Raw genomic sequence first — 25813 nt, forward strand, 5'->3', positions numbered from 1 at the left:
AATCATTTCCTCTCTTTGATGTGACTGAAAACAATATGGGCAAGGGGGTTGAACAATGGATAAAATATAGATGAAATGACTGTCTATAGGTTTCTAAATATTGAGTGATATAAACTTGGGGTCTTATTGAAAATCATGATTTTCATAATTACATATTACACCTTTGTTTTAACATCTATATTAATATGCTTCTTAAATTGTGATTATTCCTGCTTTTTATTGCCTCATTGCTTCTTTTACATAGAGCTTGGGTTAAATGACTTCTTTTCTTCTTGATATGCCGTACCTAGCACACTTCCCTACATATACTCAACAAGTTTCTGGTGAACATGAAGTAAATTCATGTCTTTTTCCAACTACATTGCTATATGTGTCTCTATTTATTTCACTGTCTGCCAGTTCATCTGCCATTTATATACAAAGCCTCAGAGAAAGAAAATCATTGGTTTGCTAATTGAAACTCAGTAAAGAGTTTACCTACTGAGAAGAATTTGCATTTGCAATCAAATGAGGCAATACAAATAGTCTTACAACACATTGTCCATGACTACTCTAATTAGCTATAAGTCATAGTAGTAGAGTGCCTCATATATCAAAAATGTCTCAAAAATGAACTCTTATGTGACAGTTACTGAGTCTTTAAAAAGAGGTGCTGTGAAATGGACAGAACCTTTGTCATTACAGAGCATTGGACTTAAGCCTCTTACTTAGAAAGGGAAGGATGGACTAAGAAGTCTTCAATATCTCCAAGTTCTCCAAGATCTCCTTTCCAAAATTTGATGTTATCTTTTTATTTTAACAAAGATTTCCCGGGGATATAGAGAGAAGATGGCGGCGGGAAGTGAGTAAGCCGCTCTGAGCCCCGCGCCGCGGCGTCTGAAAAGATGAGGTAAAGATCATTAAAGGAGATCTGTCGACAAAAACCCAGCACCGTGTCATGATAGGGGCCTAGGTGGAGTGAATCAGCCACTAATCCAGCCAAGGTGAAGGGAGTACAGCAGGACTTCAGCGCGAGCAGTAAGGCTGCAGCCCGAGCCGCCCGGCTCCATCAACCCCTTCTCCTTCTCCCTCCCCTTCTCCTCTCCGCCTTTCCACCTTGCTTCTTTCTCCCCAGCCATCTCTCCTCCCAAGCTCAGTCTCTAAATTTAGATCTCAACTTCTTTCCCCCACCCCGCCCGCTCTCCTGCGTGTCCGGTACCCGGACCGCATGGCCTGAGGCGCCGCCTCCCCTCCCCCAACCCGCACCCCCTCCCCGGGGGTCCCGAAGGCCGCTGCCTCTGCCGCCGCCGCTGCCGCCACCTCCCACAGAGCACCACAGAGCAGACGCTTCACCGCGCGATTGAGCTGCCGAATTATATGAAACAGCTGATAAGATGAGCGACAATTTAAAATCCAAGTGATCCGAGAACACGCACTGAGCTCTGGCCTGCTGAATTCAAACTCCCGGTCACCTGCTTCCCGCAGACAAACAGCTATGACTCGGCATTAATTCATCCCGCTGAAACAACGGGTCAGCCCTTCTCATCCTACGAAGGTAAATGCCTACCGAGCCTTCATAAGTAGTGGCCACAGGTTTGAAACGGGGCTTGGGAGAGAAGGACCCACCCGTAGAATTAGTCTCCCGGCAAAGGGAAACCGTGTCATCAGACTGCTGCGGAGATAACTTTGTTGAAACAGGTGTGTGATCCCATAGCCTTGCCTCTCCACACATCGGGAAAACTCTAAGAGCCCCTCCCAGCTCTCCCCTAAGGGCACCTCCCAGCTCTCTTGTGAGTGCTTCAGCCAGCCCGAGGGAATCAGAGGTGGTGCGGGTCTCGCAAGCGGAAATACCGCTCCCACCTGGGCTGATTGCTGAGGCCTCTTGCACCACCTACGGGAAGTGGATACCAGAGGGCAAGTAAAAGCCGCTGAGGATTCTCAGCCCCAAACTCTACAAGCTTAGGGTCTGAGGGAATGGCAAACTGGAAGAGTGTGCCCAGTCGTTCATGAAAACAGGGCTCCCGGGAGCAGCAGACTTGGCGTGTAGCCAGTATTGTGGTGAGAGGGGCCTGGCTAGAGAAAAAGTGGGAAGTGACTAGACACAAGAGGAGGCCCTAGACACTCAGGATTGGAGACTCGCCCAGTCTGGGAGGAGCTGCTGCACAGTGATTGGTTCCCGCGTATTGACAGGAGAAACTTGACCTGGTGGGCACAGCGCCATCTACTGGAAGAGAAGTTAATCAAACTCTAAGACTGCAGTTATTAGGTTTTTATTTCTTTTTCTTTTCTCCTTTTTTTTTTTTTGATTTAGGTTTTTCTTTCATTTTCATTTTTTTCTTTCTTGTTGTTTTATTAATTTTTTTTTTACAAAATATTTTTTAAATTTTTTTTCTACTAATTTTAACTTAAATTTTTTTAATTATTATTATTATTTTTTTTAAATCTTTTTCTTTTTTAGTTCCTATTCTTTTTCTTCTTTAGTCTTCTCATTTTTCTTATCCCCCCTTTTTTCTTGAATTCTACCTGCCTACTCTCATTCTCTTTAGAGACTACTTCCCTTCCCTTCAAATACCTTTCCTCCCAAGCATCAAACTAATTTATAGGAGTAAACAGTAACTCAGCAGTCAAACAGAACAAGAAACAACATGAGCAGCTTCAAAAAACAAGGAAGAAAAGGAGTACAAACAACGCAGGACAGCCTAAATATTCAGGAGGACCTAGAGTCATCAGAAAAATGGTCATATAAAGAACTCAAGGAACACCTAAGACAGATGGAATGGAACCTTAAAGAGGATACAAGACAGCAAATTCAAGCAGCGAAAGAACACATTGAGAATGCATTTCACAAACAGATAAAAGAAGAAGTTAAGCATCTTTATCAGGAGATAGAGTCTATAAAAAATAATCAAACAATAATTCTAGAAATGAAGGAAACGATAAACCAAATTAAAAACTCAATTGAGAGTATCACTAACAGAGTGGAGCAAGTAGAAACCAGAACATCAGATAATGAAGACAAAATACACCATCTTGAAAAGAGTCTAGCCAACTCAGAAAGGCTGGTAAAAAATCACGAGAAAAACATCCAAGAATTATGGGATAACATTAAGAAACCGAACTTGCGAGTCATCGGGATAGAAGAAGGTACAGAGATTCAAACCAAGGGAATGAGAAACTTACTGAAGGAAATAATTACAGAAAACTTTCCAGAAAGAAAAAAGGAAACAGATATACAAATTGAAGATGCATACAGGACACCGAGCACACAAAATCACAGTAGACCAACGCCAAGACACATTGTTATGAAGATATCCAATATACAGAACAAAGAGAAAATATTAAAAGCTACAAGAGAAAGGAGACAGATTACATTTAGGGGTAAACCAATACGGTTAACCACGGATTTTTCATCACAGACACTGAAAGCAAGAAGGTCATGGAACAATGTATTTCAAACACTGAAAGACAATGGATGCCAACCAAGAATTCTGTATCCAGCAAAATTAAGCTTCAGGTATGACAACGAAATAAAAATCTTTCATGATAAACAAAAGTTAAAAGAATTTGCAGCCAGAAAACCAGCATTGCAAAGCATTTTGAGCAAAACACTACACGAGGAAGAAATGAAAAACAATAACCAAAACCATCAGTGGGAAGTGCCGCAGTAAAGACAGAGGGCAAGGGGAAAGACAATCATGGAGAGACAAACTAAATTTTTTTTTTTTAAAAAAAAGGATAAACAATTAAACATGGATGGAAGTTCAAACCACATATCAATAGTAACTCTGAATGTTAATGGCTTAAACTCTCCAATAAAGTGACATAGGCTGGTATCATGGATTAAAAAAATAAATCCAACAATATGCTGCCTCCAGGAGACACATCTGATTGGAAAAGACATACACAGGCTGAAGGTGAAAGGATGGGAAAAAATATACCACGCACATGGTCCTCGTAAGCAAGCAGGGGTGGCCATCCTCATATCGAATAAAATCGACTTCAAGACTAAGTTAATCAAAAGGGATAAAGAAGGTCATTATATACTGTTAAAAGGAACCATTCACCAACAAGACATAACAATTATCAATATTTACGCACCAAACAATGGTGCTGCGACATTCACAAAACAAATTCTCCTCAAATTCAAGAATCAAATAGACCACAACACAATAATTATGGGAGACTTCAACACACCTCTCTCACCATTGGACAGATCCTCCAAACAAAAGTTAAATAAAGAAACTATAGAACTCAATACCACAATCAATAACCTAGACTTAACTGACTTATATAGAATATATCAACCATCATCAAATGGATATACTTTCTTCTCAGCAGCACATGGATCCTTCTCAAAAATAGACCATATATTATGCCATAGGGCAAACCTCAGTAAATATAAAGGGGTGGGGATAATACCATGCATTTTATCTGATCATAATGGAATGAAACTGGAAATCAAGGATAAAAGAAGGAAGGAAAAATCCTACATCACATGGAAAATGAACAATATGTTACTGAATGATCAATGGGTTACAGAAGACATAAAGGAGGAAATCAAAAAATTCTTAGAGATAAACGAAAATACAGACACAACATATCGGAATCTATGGGACACAATGAAAGCAGTTTTAAGAGGAAAGTTCATCGCCTGGTGGTCATTCCTCAAAAAAAGAAGAAACCAACAAATAAATGAGCTCACACTCCAACTCAAAGCCCTAGAAAAGGAAGAGCAAAACAACAGCAAATGTAGCAGAAGGCAAGAAATAATTAAAATCAGAGCGGAAATTAATGAAATTGAAACAAAAGAAACTATTGAAAAAATTAACAAAACTAAAAGTTGGTTCTTCGAAAAAATAAATAAGATCGACAGACCTTTAGCCATGCTAACGAAGAGAAGAAGAGAGAGAACTCAAATTACTAACATACGGGATGAAAAAGGCAATATTACAACAGATGCTACAGAAATACAGAAGACAATTAGAAATTATTTTGAAAATCTATATTCCAATAAAATAGAGGATAGTGAAGACATCGATAAATTTCTTAAGTCATATGATTTGCCCAGACTGAGTTAGGAGGATATAGACAATCTGAACAGACCAATATCAATAGATGAAATTGAAGAAGCCATCAAAAGACTACCAACCAAGAAAAGCCCAGGACCGGATGGGTATACAGCGGAGTTTTACAAAACCTTTAAAGAAGAATTAATACCAATACTTTTCAAGTTATTTCAGGAAATAGAAAAAGAGGGAGCTCTTCCAAATTCATTCTATGAGGCCAACATCACCCTGATCCCGAAACCAGACAAAGACACCTCAAAGAAAGAAAACTACAGACCAATATCTCTAATGAACCTAGATGCAAAAATCCTCAATAAAATTCTGGCGAATCGAATACAAAAACACATCAAAAAAATTGTGCACCATGATCAAGTAGGATTCATCCCTGGGATGCAAGGATGGTTCAACATACGGAAATCAATAAATGTTATTCACCACATCAATAGACTTAAAGATAAGAACCATATGATCATCTCGATAGATGCAGAGAAAGCATTCGACAAAGTACAGCATGCCTTTATGTTCAAAACATTAGAAAAACTAGGGATAACAGGAACTTACCTTGACATTGTAAAAGCTATCTATGCTAAGCCTCAGGCTAGCATCATTCTGAATGGACAAAAGTTGAAGGCATTCCCTCTAAAATCAGGAACAAGACAGGGATGCCCTCTATCTCCACTTCTATTCAATATAGTTCTCGAAACACTGGCCAGAGCAATTAGACAGACGAAAGAAATTAAAGGCATAAAAATTGGAAAAGAAGAACTTAAATTATCACTATTTGCAGATGACATGATTCTATACCTAGAAGACCCAAAAGGGTCTACAAAGAAACTACTAGAACTAATAAATGAATTCAGCAAAGTGGCAGGATATAAAATCAACACGCATAAATCAAAGGCATTTCTGTATATCAGCAACAAAACTTCTGAAATGGAAATGAGGAAAAACACTCCATTCACAATATCCTCAAAAAAAATAAGATACTTGGGAATCAACCTAACAAAAGAGGTGAAAGATTTATACAATGAAAACTACAGAACCCTAAAGAGAGAAGTAGAAGAAGATCTTAGAAGATGGAAAAATATACCCTGTTCATGGATAGGCAGAACAAACATCATCAAAATGGCGATATTACCAAAAGTTCTTTATAGATTTAATGCAATGCCAATCAAAATCCCAACGGCATTTCTTGTAGAAATAGATAAAGCAATCATGAAATTCATATGGAAAAATAAAAGACCCAGAATAGCAAAAGCAATTCTAAGCAGAAAGAGTGAATCAGGCGGTATAGCGATACCAGATTTCAAACTATATTACAGAGCAATAGTGACAAAAACAGCATGGTACTGGTACCAAAACAGGCGGGTGGACCAATGGTATAAAATAGAGGACACAGAGACTAACCCACAAAGTTACAACTATCTTATATTTGATAAAGGGGCTATAAGCATGCAATGGAGGAAGGATAGCATCTTCAACAAATGGTGTTGGGAAAACTGGAAATCCATATGCAACAAAATGAAACTGAATCCCTTTCTCTCGCCATGCACAAAAGTTAACTCAAAATGGACCAAGGAGCTTGATATCAAATCAGAAACTCTGCGTCTGATAGAAGATAAAGTTGGCTCAGATCTACAGATTGTGGGGTCGGGCTCCAAATTCCTTAATAGGACACCCATAGCACAAGAGTTAACAACTAGAATCAACAAATGGGACTTAATTAAACTTAAAAGTTTTTTTTCAGCAAAAGAAACAATAAGAGAGGTAAATAGGGAGCCTACATCCTGGGAACGAATTTTTACTCCTCACACTTCAGATAGAGCCCTAATATCCAGAGTATACAAAGAACTCAAAAAACTAGACAATAAGATAACAAATAACCCAATCAACAAATGGGCCAAGGACCTGAACAGACACTTCTCAGAGGAGGATATACAATCAATCAACAAGTACATGAAAAAATGCTCTCCATCTCTAGCAGTCAGAGAAATGCAAATCAAAACCACCCTAAGATACCATCTCACTCCAGTAAGATTGGCAGCCACTATGAATTCAAACAACAACAAGTGCTGGCGAGGATGTGGAGAAAAGGGTACACTTGTACATTGCTGGTGGGACTGCAAATTGGTGCGGCCAATTTGGAAAGCAGTTTGGAGATTCATGGGAAAGCTGGGAATGGAACCACCATTTGACCCTGCTATTGCCCTTCTCAGACTATTCCCTGAAGACCTTAAAAGAGCATGCTACAGGGACACTGCCACATCGATGTTCATAGCAGCACAATTCACAATAGCTAGACTGTGGAACCAACCCAGATGCCCTTCAATAGACGAATGGATAAAAAAAATGTGGCATCTATACACAATGGAGTACTATGCAGCAATAAAAAATGACAAAATCATAGAATTTTCAGGGAAATGGATGGCATTAGAGCAGATTATGCTTAGTGAAGCTAGCCAAACCCTAAAAAACAGATACCAAATGTCTTCTTTGATATAATGAGAGCAAGTATGAACAGAGCAGGGAGGAAGAGTAGGAAGAAAAGAGTAACATTAAACAGAGACTTGAGATGGGAGGGAAAGGGAGAGAAAAGGGAAATTGCATGGAAATGAAGGGAGACACTCATTGCTAAACAAAATTACATATAAGAGGTTGTGAGGGGAATGGGAAAATAAACAAAGAGAGAAATGAATTACAGTAGATGGGGTAGAGAGAGAAGATGGGAGGGGAGGGGAGGGGGATAGTAGGGGATAGGAAAGGTAGCAGAATACAACAGTCACTAATATGGCATTATGTAAAATTGTGGATGTGTAACTGACGTGATTCTGCAATCTGCATTTGGGGTAAAATTGGGAGTTCATAACCCATGTCAATCTAATGTATGAAATATAATATGTCAAGAGCTTTGTAATGTTGTGAACAACCAATAAAAAAATGTAAAAAAAAAATAAATAAAATAAAAAAAAAAAAAAAAAACAAAGATTTCCCATTCTCCAATTAAAGATCTGACTTGCCATATAATAATTGCAATAAATAATTAAATAGTAATTCCTACTAAAGAATAAATATCTGGTCTTTTGACAGGAGCCCACAATTGTCAAGATTTTTATCTTCTCCCAAAACATGTTTTAATTCTATTCACTGTTTCCTTTATGCTGTTTCCCATGCTAAATATCAACTTCATATCTAAATTATCACAAAATCCTTTATTTACTTAATCTCTTGTGCTGAACCTTACTCATTTTCTGTAAATAATAATAGTAAATAAATCATAAATAACAATATAAATAATAAATAGAGTATTCCTTTAAACTGAATTTATTAAAAAAATAATGATAAAAGAGTACTGGAGATTTATAAATATAAGTAAATAGAAAGAATCTTGAAAGACAAGTGGCACAACAGCAAATTCATACCTTTATCCAGCACAAACTTCGCTCCTAAAATAAAGATGATAGAATCCATAAATATTATATCTAATACAACAGAAAAAGCTGCTCTCTTTATCATTCTGTTCACTTACCTATACATGGTTTATTCTGCTAACATTTAGATTTACTTATATAAAATATCCTAAGCAAAAAAGAAATATTCTGATATTACTGACAGTAAGATCCATCATTCAAAAATCCTGTGGACAAACAGTATCACCATTTATCAAGAGTTTTGCTATCGCATAGACTTCATCTTTAGCTTTGTCAGCAACTCAGAGTACATCATCAATCTTTCCACAGGATTTTTTTTGTAAAGTTAACTCTGTAATTCTTGAATGAATAAAAATAGCTACTTTCTTATTGGACTATGATGAAGACTAAAAGAGTATTTCTTGGTAGCTCAGACATAAGCAATAGATGCATATTATTCTATTAGGTTCCATTTATGGCTTTGGCAACTTTTTTAGTGAATGAGCATAAATTCAGTATGTGTTATGTTGTATTATACCAGTTGTGTTTGTTTTCTAGAGCATCTATAACAGAATACCAAAAAACTGGGTGACTGGCATAGCTGAAATTTATGTTCTCGGAGTTCTAGAGGCAAGAAGTCCAAGAATAAACTTTGATTTGATTTCTTGAGAGGCCACTCTCCTTCATTTGCCAATGACTGACTTTTCATTGTTTTCCATGATTTTTGCTCTGTATGTGCATCTTTGGTGTCTGTGTCCAAATTTCCTCTTCTTATAAGGTACAGTCATATTGGAATAGGACCTTATCTAATTGCTTCATTTAACTCAATCATCTCTTTAATAGCCCTATCTCCAAATACCACCACTTATTTTAGATATTGGAGGTTAGGGCTTAACCATAGGATTTTTCCCCTTTGGGAAGAGCAAAATACAGTTCATAACAGTGCTAAACTTTAGGGATACAGCTAGGAGAGAATGAATAGGATCCATATTTCTACAGTGTTTATTTTTTAAGGAGATTAGGGTTTTGATATGCAAGTTAATATATACAAATTATATTTCTTCTAAAAATTATTAAAGAAATAAATAAGAGAAGAATAGCATATGCTTCAGTACAGTGAAGTTGTATATCTCCAAGGAAGTGACATCTCTTCAATAGGTTTGTTGATGTCTTCTCAAAGAAAAGATATTTCATCTAGCTGATGAGGAAGGAAGATATTTTCAATAAACCAGAGAAATCTTTACTATCAGGTGTTAACAGCATCATGTGGTATGGCCTGGGAAGGTGAGAAACATATATTTAAGAACATTTTCATATACTCACTTTGCTTCAGTGTAATAAATGAAGAAGATAGTCATGATATAAGTTTATAAAAACTAGCAGAAGTTAAATACCATAAGACATTGTAGGTCATAGCAAAGTGTGAAGGTTATGATCTAAGTTTGAAAATATCATCGAAAGTTTGTAACAAAGGGAACAACATAGTAATTGACTAATGTTTTAAAGTTACTTTGCTCTACAGAGAATGAGTAGGGTGCACCATAAATGATTAATAAGTAAAGGATTTTGTGATAATTTAGATATGAAGTTGATATTTAGAATGGAAAACAGCAGAGAGGAAATAGTGGATAGAATTAAACCATGTTTTGGAAGAAGATTAAAATCTTGACAATTGTTGGCTCATGTCAAAAACTATGAAGGATCTGAGATTGTTTATTCTACCTGCAAGTAAAAAAGATAGCCTGTTGCATTATAATTGATGTGAAAAGGAAATGATATTCCTAGGTCTGAGACAAAGAATATTATTACTCCCAGAATTATATCAGTAGCTGAGAATCAAGATTTTCTCTGAATGGTCCTGAGCCCCCAATTTAAAAAGGGTAGCAAGAAGTCTAAGTGACACTTGCACAGAAAGTGAGAAGCATTATGAGAATGATTCCTGAGTTTAAATAATTTTAAATGTTTACAATGTCAAGCACATACACCTACAGCTATCTGAAAAAAATGTTATGACTTAGATAAGAGTTATCCTCAAGAGCTCTTGTGTTAATTCAGGTGGTGAAATAATTAGATTATAAAAGCTATAACCTAATGAGTCCATTCAAATTTGAGTGAGTGGTAACTGTAGGCATGTAGAGTTGGGCTGGAGAAGGTAGATAAAAGGGCGTGAGCACTTCCTTGCAAGTCCTTATCCCCTCCCCTCTATCTCTGCTTTCTGACCACCATGAATGAAAGTCTTCCATCATGTCATTCTACCATGGGGTTCTGCTTCACTTTGGGTATGGAGCAATTGAATTGGCCCACCATGAGTTGAGTCTCTGAAACCATGAGCTAAATTATACTTTTCTTCCACTAAATTGTTCCTGTTGGATATTATGGTCATATTGAAGTAAACCTAACATAGAGATTGTATACAATGAACTGGGGTCCTTGTTGTAACCAAACTGACAGTACATTTCAAAAATTCTTTGGAAAAGGTTTGTGGGAGGAGCTTGGGAAATTTTTGAGATGCAGGCTGGAGAAGCCTTTCAATGTTGTGAGCAGTGCTTAATCTGGTGGGAGCTCAGAGGACCAGAATGACAATAGGAATGTCAACAGTAAAGAATGTGCTCATCAGGATTTAGAGGGGAACAAGGATTCTATTGGGAATTGTAGTACTGGCCATTTATGTTATGTTCTAGAAAATAACTTGCCATGTGTTGACCATGTCCTGAGATGTTTTGTGTGACTGAATTTATAGGTGATGGACTAATTAGTTTGGCAGAGGAAATTTCAAGGTAGCACAACATTCAGGCAGTGGCAGATTTTATCCAGGTTTACTATGAGTATTAGGAGCAGAAAGTTGAAGAGGATTTTAAAAATTTACAATTTGGCTGGAAAAGTGTGTGGGAAACAATCCAAGGAGCTTGTTGAAGAGATTACCTTCACATAAGAGATACTAAGTACTTTTCACATAACAATAGGAAAGATGCATTGAGTGGGGGAGGGGGAAATGGGGTTTGAAATCAAATTCCTTGCATGTATTTATTACTTTGTCAAAATGAACACAAATGCTATGCATAATTATAATGCTCTCATTTAAAATTTTCATTTTAGATACAAAAAAAGAATTGTCAAGACCCACATCATTGCAGTTTCAAGAATTTAAAAATAAAAATTCCTTTAAGAAGAGACTTTGGGGGCAATCTGCTTGCACAGGAGTGTAATATCACAGGAAGCTATATCACCATGTTCATCCATCAAGGCATGCAGAGCAGTATAGACGTGGTTTGGGGTGGGGGTCAGCTACTGCTTGAGCTGGTGGCAAAACTTGGCATTCTCCACATGGTGATAGTTCTGCAGGAATGCAGGGTGCTGGAGTTAGGGGTCATGGAGGTTTAAACTGAAACTTTAAAGGGAAGCCTCAGAGGCCAGGCAAACTATAGCAACACTGGAAATTTTGCATGCTACCCCTGCATGAAGCTTTGAAGGTGAAGCTAATGCTGAATGCAAACCCCAGGAAATTAAGAGATTCCATTAATGTGGAATGTCTGTCAAGGAAAATTTCTGGCTAAAGAGTGAGTGAGGCTGAGTGTGACCATGTGCACTAGAACTGGCAAGGTCACAGGGATAGGACTGCATAAGCCCTTTGGAGAAAACATCTCACTGCCAAGTACCTCAGAGGTTGGATATAGGGCTATAGGACTTCACTTGTTTGTCCAGCTGCGTTTTGGACTTATTTTGGTCCCATCCTTTCTTTCTATGCCCATATTACTACCATGTGGAATGGAAATATTTATGTCGTGCCATTGTATATTGTATGCATGCAACTCGATTTTGATTTTTATGGGAGCTTACAACAAAGTTTTGCATTGAATTTCTGATGAGACATTGGACTTGGAGTTTTGGGCAATGTGGAAACTGTTCATACTATGGGGACTCTTCAAGATGGACTGAATGCATTTTTCATTGTGAAGTAGGCATGAGCTTTTGGGGTCCACATGCAGAATGTTATGGTTTGGATATGAGGTGTCTCCATAAATCTTCTGTGTTAATGCAAAAGGTGAAATAATTAGATCATGAGAATTATAACCTAGTCAGTACGTCGTAGTTTGAATGAACCAAGTGGTAACTGTAAACAGGTGGAGTGTGGCTGGAGGGCTTGCCTTCCTGACAACTTCTCTCTTTCTCCCCTCTCCCCACAATGCCAAACAGCGTAATGTTATGCCTTATCTTAGATCCAGAGCAATGGATTCAACCCTTCATGGATTAAACTTGTGAAACTATGTGTCAAAATAAACCTTTTCTGCACTGGTGTTCTGGTCAAAGCAACACCATGCTGACTAACTTAAAGGGGATAGTATGTGTTAGCAAACACTATAAGCAAGCCTATAATTGCTCCAGAGAAGAATTTATTTCTTTGAAGTCTGTATATAATATCAACATACTTTAAAAAATACTTCATAACAAAATACAGTAAGTACCACTGCCCGTGAGAAGTGCAGAGACATGAGATACATATGGAGAGTTACTCTGAATAATATCTTACCTTCCTGTCTACGCCATCTTGACTTCTAACAAATTTTCCCTGGAGTGCACCAGTGACTTAGATCAATCTACCTGACCAGTTGGGACTCCATCTGTCCAATTTGTTTCATCTAGAATTTTATTAGGTTTTCTATCCATAGGAATCCTTGCAGCATTACAAGGCCAATATGAAATATTCACATTAATCATGCCCCCAAGATCCCAGACCCAAAACGTTGAAAGAAAATATGAAAGAAAGTAAATAAATTAGTAAATCAGCTCTACCTGACAAGAACAATGTAGAGGAGGACAAGTTTATTTTGGACTCATAGTTTCAGAGGTTTAATCTATAGTCAGACAGCTCAATTGCTCGAGGTGAGGCAGAGCATTATGGTAAAGGATATGGTGGACGAAGGCTGTTTACTTCATGGTATCCAACATGCAGACAGTGAGAGGGAGGAACCAGGGGAACAAGATATAGTCTCCAAGGTCATGCTTTCTGGGACTTACTTACTCCCACCTGCCTATAGTTAACCATGCAGGACAATAGATTTTTTTTCAAATTATTAATCTTTCAAATGGATTTATCTATTGGTTAGGTTACAGGTCTCATAATTTAATCATTTTACTTCCTCCCTTAAAAAAGGCACTTTGTATGGGGGGGCACCTCATATGCAAACCAAGAAAGAAAGAAAGAAAGAGAGAAAGAAAGAAAGAAAGAAGGAAGGAAGGAAGGAAGGAAGGAAGGAAGGAAGGAAGGAAGGAAGGAAGGAAGGAAAGAAAGAAGGAAAGAAAGAAAGGAAAAGAAAAGAAAAGAAAAGAAAAGAAAAGAAAAGAAAAGAAAGAAAATTATATCCTGTTAAATTTTTTGTGTTTGTATTTTTACTTGCTTGAAGCGTTAAATCAAGTATTGCTGGATCTATTAGCAGTTTCCTGGACATTACCACTACTTGGAGAGGAACTGTTTGTGACATTTCTATCATTCATAACAAGGTTATCCAGTGAGTTAAGATTGACCTAAAGGCTTTCTCTGAGCTGAATTGTATCATTGATCACCTCAGAAAAAGTCAAGGACAAACCTTGTGCTGCTGTCGCTAATTGGATCTCTTCCATTTTAAAGATAACAGCCTTTAAGGTGACATAAGGAGTAAGTAGTTCTCCAAGAAGCTCCTCAGAGCACAAAGGTGATAGTACTTTAGAAAGGTCTCTACAATGTCTGATGATAAATAATCTTTTGGTCGTATTTTCCCAAAAACTAGAGTGTGTCAGCCACTGTGTTTTCAAGAAAGAGGCAAGTGACTGCCTGATCGTCAATATGAGCTGTATGGCCAGTATAGTATATGCTATAGCCCCCATTATGTTTAAAATTACTAGGATCTCTCAAGTGTTACCTACATCAATCAGCATGACTTTTTGACTAGCTGGCATATTTAAAGGGCCCCAATTTATTTCAAATAAATAAGCCTAGTCCCTATTTTTGTAGAAACTAGTGGAGGTAATCTGATTGAACTATTTTCTTTATCCATCCCATTCAATCCATGGAATGACGATATTATGGGCCCAAAAATGGGAACAGAAAAACATCAGGAGTTGTTGACATTGTTTTATGAGACATGTGAAAGAGGTAGCTAGGGCCATGTCCTGATATTTCTGGTAAGAATTCTTAGTAAAAATTAGGATGAATGGCATTAAATCCATAATCTCAACCTTATGACAAAGGATGATCAACCCAAGAGTTTGTTATGTTCATCCTGCCTGTAAGAGTTTGCAGGACCTGTATCAAAAGGCATTGTCTTTATGAGAATAGCTTACATGATTATTTTTAAAGAAAAAAATTATTAATGACTCTACATTCCTAGGAAATCCTAGGGTCTAAGGATCTAAAATATTTCCTTCACAGGATCTGGGATATTTTTAAATTAAATTTATGCATAAAAATAAAAATTATATATATGGAAACTTCTTTTATTTTCATACATGTATATATTTTGTAAGGTTTAAAGCAGGTTAAACATGCTTATTTCGCTAACATTTCTTTCTGGCTAAGCATTCAAAATCCTTTTTTCTAGCTGTTTGGTATACATTTACATCATCATCATCTATAGTCACCCTACTATGTAGTAGCATGCCAGAATTTCTTACTCCTCTCTAATTGTAACTTAGAATATATTGGTTAATATTTCCCTATATTTCACTTCACTCTATTCTTCTCAGCCCCCAGTAACTACTATTCTATTCTCAATTTCTATGAAATCTCCCCCCAACTTTTTTTAAGATTTCACATATGAGTAAAAACATGCAGTGCTTGTTCATCTGTGTTTGGCCTATTTCTCTTAACATAATGATATATGATATTATATCTATATCTCTCTACATATACATATATCATAGACAGGAGGATATGGGAATTTGGAATATATTTTATTAATTGGCACAAAATCAATGCATTCCATTCCAATAGCTGTAACTTAATATTTGATGATCTCTTATATATACCCAAACTTTCAGTTTGAAATGACTAGTTGCAGGAAAGGTGGGAACAGTGCTGGGGATGTGGCTCAAGCGGTAGCGCACTCGCCTGGCATGCGTTAGGCCCGGATTCAATCCTCAGCACCACATACAAAATAAAAGATGTTGTGTCCACCAAAATAAAAAAAAAAAAATCTAAAAAATAAATTAAAAATTCTCTCTCTCTCTCTCTCTCTCTCTCTCTTTTAAAAAAAAGAAAGATGGAACAGTTTTTAAATTGATAGACTATTATTATACAGATGATTATAGCATTAATCTTCACTTCAGGCTTTGTGAGCAATTGTAGGGAGAATGAGAGCTCGAGATACCCCAATAAATGGTAATCATACTTAGGATCTAGGACCACATCAATCCAACAAGAGAAAAGAGATTGTCATAGGAGACTTATGTTTGAATCTCTCAGATCCCCTTTGAGAAGATTACCTGGAGGTATATTAGCTGGGACAGTATAAGTTGCTGTTAGGAGAAAGAAAGAAACATCATGTCCAGTAATAAACAAGGCAAAATTCCAAATTTGTAAAGTAGCCTTCAATCAATTTTATCTTGAGATGACCCAGAAAGTGGCTGTGAGTAGATGAGCCTTTACTGGGAGCAACTATATTCAGTATGTGTACTTCCATGATGCATCCAGAGCAGTGGTAGAGAGGGTCTCTGAAGAAATTATTTTATAAGAGAGAAATGAAGTCTCTGTAATGATCATTTGAAGTTGAGGATTAATTCTATCTAAACATACTACACAGTATTTGATCCATTCATGTGAAGGGTTAATCACCTCAGGGGAGGTTGTTGGAAAACTCCATATCATTTTCAAGTCTAAATAAGTCATGAACAAAGGAGATCACTGAGGAATAGAGACAAACTGGGTTAGCAAATAAAATGTAAACCTGCATCTAATAGCATTTCCTAGGTGAAGTATTTAATGTTCCATCTGGTTGTGAATAAGATGAGAAGTAGTATTGTTGCCTCTCAAACCAAATATAACAGTATTCTTCATGTGCATTTAAAAGAATAGATATTTATTAATGTTGAAGAAGATCATTTTTCTCAAGCACATGGAGATTCAAGGACAAACACTATAGCATCTCAAGTCATTTTTTGATTGACTTCAGCCCCCAGTAACTGTTGAGAGCCACAGCCGAAGGGGCCCCAGCAAACTTCCAGCTGCCAACTGATTGGCTCCTCTGTGGTGATGTTCATTGGGCTGTTTCCCCTCCCTTTCAGATCACGGAGCTGCTCATTGGGGGACTTTTTTTGGCTCTGCCCAGGTGACCCAGCCAATGGGCCTCAAGAGCAGGAGGAGTGGGGGGGGGGGTTGAGAGGCTTGTGGGAAGCCGGTGGTGGCAGTTGGGCTCTGAGGGAATTCCTGAGGAGCTCGTGTGGTGCGGTGTGTGTGTTCGTTTCTGCTTGATAAGTGGCTTGTGAATTGTGCCCAGCCAGACTGCAGCAAGTAAATACTATTCTATTCTCAATTTCTATGAAATCTCCCCCCAACTTTTTTTTAAGATTTCACATATGAGTAAAAACATGCAGTGCTTGTTTGTGGGATAAAGGACTACTGAACACTCTAAATTCTAATACTAGTAGGGGCATGTTTAAGAGGGAAATTTTTAAATATTTTGTTAGTGTGTTTTTAGTGCTGAGTAATCAATTACATAATAATTTATAGTGCTTGTAAAAATGAAAGTGTACTGCAGTAGAGGAATATTAAATGATAGGATTCTATGTTATAGTACAGGATTCTCTGAGAACTCTTTGGTCAACTTTTATGACTATTTCTGTTATATATTGTATGTATGTATCCTATTTGACACATAAGTGCTGATGGAGGTGGAATAGATGGGTAGGGAATTTTCACTGAAGTAAAAATAATGAACACTTGATTATTAGAGAGGTAACCAATCAAATGAGGTGTGGTGTTTTAAAACAGACCTTGGTGGTTTCCAGAATCCAGGAACAATAATGTTATTTGCCTCACTTCCAACACAATAATTTTATCGAGAAAAGATCTAGACACCATAACCCACAAGGGTGGCTTTCATCAAGGAAAAGCAAAACACATGTGGTCCCAAAGCTGTCACTCAAACAAAAGAATGGAAAGGAAAGGGAAATTAAATGAAATGAGGAATGATATATTGAAACTGAATAGAGAACAGGTGGGTCTAGGGAAAAGAGAAGGAGATTGCCTGTAAAAACATGTTAAACAGGAGACCAAGAAAAAAATACATACCTGTGCCAAGGTAATACCTTGAGGGATTAGTAGTATGAAATGGGTCCTAGGAGATAAATGAAGTTCCTATATAAGAGATAGCATTGAGTCACTGGTATAATTAAATAAGAGGGAAAGGCTAGTGTTAAAACAATTATTTTACTTTGAAACAAATCCGATCATCTAGATCCTTTAATTAAAGCTACTAGAGTACCTACAGAAGTAACAATAAAAGCTCTTTTAATTCCTCCTTGCAATCCACTCATTACTCTCTGGTCTGTAACCCCAGTACTTTTTTACAAGGTGTTTTTGTATTTACTGGTTTCTTTCTATTAAAGACCTTCTCCACCTTTTGCACTTGGAAAACTTTTAATCCAAGTATATAATCAGTTTTATGGAAAAGTCCTTGAAGACCTTCAAGCAGAGTTAATTGGTTTTTGTCCCCTTGGTAAAAGTTTGAGCTGTTGTTATAGAGCTAAACATATGGTGCCATAATTTATTTCTCTTTCACCCCTCGTAGCAAGTTTCTCCAGGCCAGAGATCATGAATACATCATCTTTCATTAACACATCATTCTTTCTTTCTGTTACCCAGTGCCTAATGTCTATATTATATGCAATAGTTGATTGAATATTTTCAAACTAAATGTTATTTAATCTGAATTATGTGGTGTGTGTGTGGGGGGGGGGGCTAAATGTGTATAAAACAGAGTAGGAATACTCCTAATGACCAAACGTAATTGAGGCTGTAGAATGTGTCATTGCTGTGTGTGACATTGTACTGTGGAGTAGGAAAAGATAAAGTAACAGACAAATCTCTTAGTCCAGTCTAATTGATAGTTGTAATATGGCAGCAGTTGGATCTTGGTTTTTGCACAAACACAGTACAATTAAGAACGAGTGACTGAGTTTGTGATTCCCCCTGCTGGACTTTTTCTCACTCTTTCATCATTGCCTTCTTGTATTTCAAGAAACATTAACTATTTTATTGATTCCTGAAGGTTCTTAGAATTATTTAGCTCATACTTATCAACAGATAAGTATTCCTTATCTGTTGATTTCTAAGATTGTTCAGTAGATTCATATTGATTATATCACTTCTTAGGAAGGTGGAAATTGCATCAATGGAGATTCACTAGGATTATAAAATCTTTATACAAGTTCAAGTGAAAATGCCCTCAATATTTTAAAGCCCACATTCTTGTTTTCATACAAAACAAAAGATCTCATCCTATGGATCTCATCCTATTAATCTCACTAGGCCTATTAAAATATATTCTTCTATTCCTCTCCTCTTTGACATTCCCCCCCCCCTCTCCATGATATTAGTGGTAGAGGCAAACTTGTCTCTATGAAGGCAAGGATAACTTTTGACTTGTGTATCAAGTGAAATGAAGGGTACTGGTCACTGCGTGGAAGCCTTCACATTCTGGTGTGTGACTTTTCGTTTCTCTTTTTTGGCACTCTCTACTGCCAGGCAGTGTTCTTTATGACAGCTAGATCACCTAGGACCACTCATAAGAGCAATAAAAAATGCATTCCCTGAGTTTTCCTTCCCCATCACACATACTTGGAACAGAAATGGATATAAACTGTGGGAAAAACATAAAGCTATGTCCTATGAGGTCATTGAGATTTCTGGCTTGTTATACTTGCAAATTAATCTGGGATATATGGATTCATAGAGTATCAAATATTAAAGAGAACACAGTAACTTTATCTTTGTTGTGTTCCATTTCTTTTTCATAACCAAATACTGTGAAGAGTAAATGAGGTTAATAGTCCCTAGAAATTCAGTGACTGCTAGTTTTCATTCATTCTCCTTTTCATGAGGAAACAGTATTTTTATCAAGGGAAAAATAATTAGATCTTAACAGAATCAACAATATTAGTTTACAACACCTTCAGGAGTGAATTAAATAAGTGTTGAAGCACATTTTGCTTATAGGTATTAGAGAAATTACCCCCTCAAGAATTCCATGAATTTAGGCAGAAGCTATGTATATGCAAAATGAAATGGTTTGCACTGTCATCATGCTCCATTCGTTGTTTCTTAACCTGCTCTCAGGAATTCTTGTCTCAAATGTTCAAAATGTTTTGTTTATTTTGCTAGGTCAATAATGTTAGTAAGAAAATAAACAATAAACTATTAATAAAATAAAAATTTTGAGAATTCCTGAACATGGCACATTTGCAGAACTAACTACTTAGAGAAATGGTCAAACTAAATAGAAGTGTAAAATTGTAAGGGATTAAAGTCACATGGGAAATAAGATATAATTTTTCACTGAGGAATAGAAACAAATGATGTATTAATAAATTTATTTTCTAATTATCCATAACTATGAAGAGTTACAACACATGGCTATAACTTTTCTTCCAAAAAAGCATTGTCACCGTTTTGTGATGCCAAAGCCAAATGGTATCATACATTCCTCAGAAGTAAAGATCTGAGAAAGGGCCTTGTCTATTCAATAGTTTTATGAGTGAGAAAAGCCATATTTCCCTAGTTTATGCCTGCTCAAAAAGCCTTCCCTTTCTATGTTGTTTATTTTAAGCATGCTCTGTTGAAAGCTTACTTTCAGTAGTCTTACAGAAAAGTGAAATGCTACCTGAGAGAAAATGAAATATGCTTCACTTTTAAGCCTTTATCTGTAGTTTCTATATCATTAACTGTAGTTTGATGGTTAATCGTCATTTTCCCCTTCCATTGAAGCATAGAAACCCGAATTCTCTAGTTCTCTGTTTGACCAACCTATACACATATGCAAATACACACACACACACACACACACACACACACACACACAAAGACATACATACAAGCATAAATGTGAAGTTACATGTGACCCTTTTTAAAATTTACTTATCTATTTTAATCTATTTACTTACATAAAAGCAGAACTGTCTTTATGAGACGAAAATTAATATGAACCCTTCCTTTTAAAATTACATGTGTCCTGCAGGTTGAAGTTGTCCTGCCCAAGAATAGTTTAAAGAATTTGAGAAAAAATGAGTTCTGCAGGAGATAGGAACCCTGGTTTCTGACCTTATGTCAATGGTGGTTGGATAGCTCTAAAGGAAGTATATCCTAAATGCAATAATTGCTGTCCAGATCAATACTGTAAGATGTGTTTCATCATTTTTCAGAAAGGATATAGCCTTCGAGAAGCGATTATGATCACATTAATGGCACAGCTCTAGTCTAGAAGCAATTTGGGCAGTAAGAGTGAATTTCTGAATCCAGAAATAATCACCATATGTAATTAATTGTGCCTCATCTTTATGGCTTCCCAAAGCTCAAGCAAGTGTCAGTGCTCAGTTTTCTCACAAATGACAGCAAAGAGAGGAGCATCAGAAGGGCAAGGAAACACTCTGTAGTCAAGGCTCCTTCTCCACAGGGCTCTGTGTGCTGTAAGCATAGGAAAGCACAAGAGCTGCACCACTGTATATTTGCCATACTTCAGTGCCCAAGAAAACTAAGAACAATTCAATGAAAAATATCCAAGGAGAAAGGTTTTGATTAAGCAAAGATAAATTCATTATGCAAACTGCTTGCTGCAAGAGTGAACACCAGTATGACAGTCTCAGGAGTTTTACAAAGGGTTTCGGAAAAGGAAACTTGTTTGTAAGATTTTGGTTTCTGGACCCAAATGATTTAATACAGGTCTTAAAGGTGCAGGAAGTGATTAGGCTTGAGTAGACTGTGACATAATAACTACTGATTACTGAATTCTGAAAGGTGTGATTCTTGTGAGTTATGATACATAAACTGTTGTTTAATAAGTGAGCTCTATACCCAGATGAGCTATATATTGTCCTGATTGGGGAGGTATTGACAAGAGGGACAATTTATTTTCCTGGACAATTGATTTGTAGAATTTCCCTGATGGAGCAGTAAGTTCTTTATTGTTTATAGCTTTCATGTTGTGTGTTTGAAAGGAAAGATAAATAAAAGAGAAACAAATGGTTATAACAGTCTCAATTCCCTTTCCCAATGGTTATAACAGTGACTATTCACTTTCCCAGAGGTTAAGCTCTATGGACACAAGTAATCCCAATTGTCAACACTATTCTTTTTTTCTATTTTAATGCTCTTTTTAAATTTATGAAGTCAGGGAAAAAAAAACACTATTTCTCCTTGAGTGATGGTAGTGATGTGTTGGTGGAGTTGGCTCATATGAGCATTTGAGGGCTTGTTGTTAGCAATCTCTTTCAAAATCCACATTCAATGCTTCCTGTAGTTAGCTTGAATTTAGTCACAGTGGAAATATACACATCCTGAAAATTGTAAAACACTTAAAATTATAACTTTTTTTTTTAATTCAGAGAGTCAGTTAAACATTTATCAGGATAGGGTTATTCACAATGTTCTCATATCCATGTATACTGCTCCTAGTGAGAACAGGGTACTTCTTAACTATAGTTGAAAACAAGGACATTTTATGAAGACCCAATAATTTTTCAAGGGAAGTGCTTTATAATGCTATAGACTGCATAACAGGGTCTCTGAGCTACTCTAGAGACAAGGAGACAATGAGGGTCATCAAAACTGACTTCTAAAACTTCAACAAAAAATTTATTTTCCATACTCAAAGAGGAGACAGAGGAGGATAATCATTCAACTGGATTTCTTTAGATATGGATAATATAAGTGCTAATTTCTGATTTAAATGTAAGATTGGAAATGGCATTAGGAAACTTTTGATGGGCAATGACAATACTGATTATCTTGGTCATGGTGTTGATTGCAAAACCAAATGCATTTTCAACATAAAACTGTATACCTAGAGTGAATCAATTGTGTAATTGCAAGATAGACTTCAATACACAGAATTTATGAAAAAATATAAAGCTTATCTTATTTGTTTCTTAAATCTGAGAAAAGGGAAGAAAAGGAAGATATAGAGAATGCTTTCTGTGGTACATTATTAATTTCTAAACATTAATTCTATAACCCAGGAAAACTCTTGTAACTTAAGAAAAATGTTATTGTGGGTGTACCATAAGAATAAGATTTTCGCAGATAAGCCAGCTGATGCTAGAAACACACTGTCTAGAACACTGGGTTATTTTGGGTAGAATATACTGTGGGCATATTAATTAATGTTTGATTTTTGAAATAGCTTTAGTTCCACGAGATTCATAGAAATATACATTTTTAGATATGGTGCATAATCTAGAATTTGATGTGGAAATATAGATCAATATAGAAAAAGAAAATATAGGTATTCCTAGACTGTCCCTTATAGTTTCTTATTAAGGAAATATGGAGTCATTCCCAGAAATCTGATGTTAACACATATTCAAAGTGACTCAGGTAGACTTTCAAGCCATTTTCTGATATTACTAAATCTCCTAATATGATTTAACCAGTTTTTTTTTTCCATTTTTCACTAGGACTGTGAGATAAGAAAGAGTAGACAAAGTTAAGAGTTATTTCTAAAGCAAAAATAAAAGAATTTGGAGCTCAAGAAAAGCTGTCTAGATTCTGCTACTGCCCTTTCTCCTACCAACACTCACAGAAAATTGAACAAAACCCAGACCTTAAGATGTATTTGAACTAAATTCTAATTTTATTATTAAGAGCAGCCTTTCCAAACCCTTGGAATATGGGCCAAGCTATAAAATGTGACATACCACTACATACACACCTGTTTTTCTTTTCCCCCTGCCTATATATTGTATTTAGAACTTTGTCTTATTTTTTCAGTGTCCTTATTAAAGAAATACACATTACCTCTTCTTCCTAATGAGCCCCTAAAATTATGATAATGATTCATTTTATAATTAATTTATATACTTGGGTATTAAAATGACTAATTTTATATTTACTCTTAAGTTATAATAATGAGCAGTTCAGGTGTTTAAAGGGAGTGACTGAAATAAGATACGTCTATTGATGTACACATTTACATCTGGCCTAAATAACTGTTAATAATTTGTTCGTGTTATTATTTTGTTAAATTTAAGCATGAAACTCCTGAGCATCACATAAACACAAAAGAGCATTATTAATTTACACAAACTCCTTCTACGACAGAGGTAACCTTCAAATTATCTTCTCAGTTAATGATATGTTTTTCTTGTGCATGTCAGTCTCACTAATATCCAATTAAATGTATTTCTCATACACCTGATCTGTAAAGTATTCTGTGTTTTGTGCAAACACAGCATGAAGGAATGTTTACCATTAAGTTAATAGAGATCATTTAGCTGGCCATGCTGCAGAAGTGTTTTCCATTTGTTATCAACACACACTGGAATACATCAGGTGTGAAATCCATAATTTAAAACTCAAGAGTAATTTCAGATAGACATCAATCATACACATTTAATTGTCAACTTAATATTACATTTACATAAAGATGGATTATTAATATTAATTAAAAAATTTGTAATCACCAGAAAAATTTACCTCATATTTGCCAAAACACCTTAGTATTGAATTCTCAATGTATTGATAATGAACTATGAATTACGTTATATTATTTTTAAATAACCAGAAACATTGTAAAACATATTCAATAGCATTTTGCATTATATATGTAAAATATTTTTTTATTTTGAGTGGTGATTTAGTTATTTTTTATAAATGTTTTTGTTTTTAAAGCTTTTTCATTTATAAAAACATCATAAAGATAGACTTTATATATCAAGTTCCCTTTTATTTAAATTTTCTATCATGGCACCTTTGTCAAAATTAATACAAACAATTATTGACATACACAATTATCAACTGAAGTCCACAATTTATTAAGATCTCCTTAGGTTTTACCTATGAATATCTTATACTCTAGGATTCCCTTCAGTATTCCACATTACATTTTTTCATTATATATCCTTAGGTTAAGTAGGCAGTGACAGTTTGCCAGAATCCGTATCTTTGACAACCTTGATAATTTTGAGGAATACTAGTCTGGTATGTTCTCTATTACAATTTTTCTAATATTTCTCTCACTCTTGGGCCATGGTAATGGGTTTGGGAGAGGAAGATTATGTGTATACAGCATCAACATAACTATTGACGTTAACCTTGATCACCAGCTGAGGAAGTATTAATCAAATTTATCTACTAAAATGTTACTTGCCATTGGACTTGTCCTTCACCTTTTTCCTTCCTTGTGTGAATGCCTCCCTCCTCCCTGCCTTCTTCTTGACACCAAACACCATGGCTTGCTTCAGTTAAGTTGCAGAGTTCTTCTGAAGGGAAGATATTTGAAGTTGATGTAGAAATTGCCAAACAATCTGTAACAATCAAGACTGTGTTGGAAAATCTGGAAATGGATGATGAAGGAGACAATGACCCAGTTCCTCTACCAAATGTTAATGCAGCAATATTCAAAAAGATCATTCAGTGGTGCACACACCACAAGGACAACCCTCCTCCTCCTGAGGATGATGAGAACAAAAACAAGTGAATAGATGCTATGCCACTTTGGGACCAAGTATTCCTAAAAGTAGATGTCAAAGCTTTGCTTTATGTTACATGCAAGACTATTGCCAATATAATCAAGGGGGAAACTCCTGAGGGGGTTCAAAAAACCTTTAATATAAAAAAATGACTACTGAAGAGGAGGAAGCCCAGGTATCCAAAGAGAACCAGAGGTGTGAAAAGAAGTGAAAAGTTGTACCTGACACTGAAACATTGTAAGGACTGTTCCAAATACTAGTTGACCTGCTCTGTTTATAATTGTTAATATTAGACAAATAGTAAACAAATGCAGCAACAAATCAATTGTATTAGCATAATATTCTCCTTATTGCATGTATAGTTTGAATACAGACTACAAACCATGGCTGAATTTCTTATAGTATGAGACAAAATTTCTTTATTTCTTTACACTGAATAAAACGGAACTGTGGGTTCTCTGTAGAAAGTGGCATTTTGGACTTTCACTTATTTTGTAAAGCAATTTCTGCCTAGTTTATTGTTTAGTTAAATTTAGTGAGCTTTTAAAAGTTGGCACTGTAAATAAAAAAAAAAAACTTGAAAAAGGTTTTCTGAAAACAAAAATTCACCCTTCAGTTTTCCATAGTGTACTATTTGGGCATAATCCACACTTAAGGAGTGAAGAATTACACTCAGCCTAATAGAAGAAAGAGTATCAACATCAATCA

At 36.1% G+C, this 25813-nt stretch overlaps 1 pseudogene across 1 annotated transcript; it reads left to right on the forward strand.

Moving 5' to 3' along the window:
* Positions 1-828: 828 nt before the first annotated feature.
* LOC308636027 (S-phase kinase-associated protein 1-like) lies at positions 829-25316 on the forward strand (annotated as a pseudogene). Its single transcript has 2 exons — positions 829-841; positions 24878-25316. The product of its transcript is annotated as an S-phase kinase-associated protein 1-like (transcript).
* The last annotated feature ends 497 nt before the right edge of the window (positions 25317-25813 follow it).

This window comes from Spermophilus citellus (genome assembly GCF_964194105.1).
Source record: "Spermophilus citellus genome assembly, chromosome: 1".
In the NCBI taxonomy this organism is placed as follows: domain Eukaryota; kingdom Metazoa; phylum Chordata; class Mammalia; order Rodentia; family Sciuridae; genus Spermophilus; species Spermophilus citellus.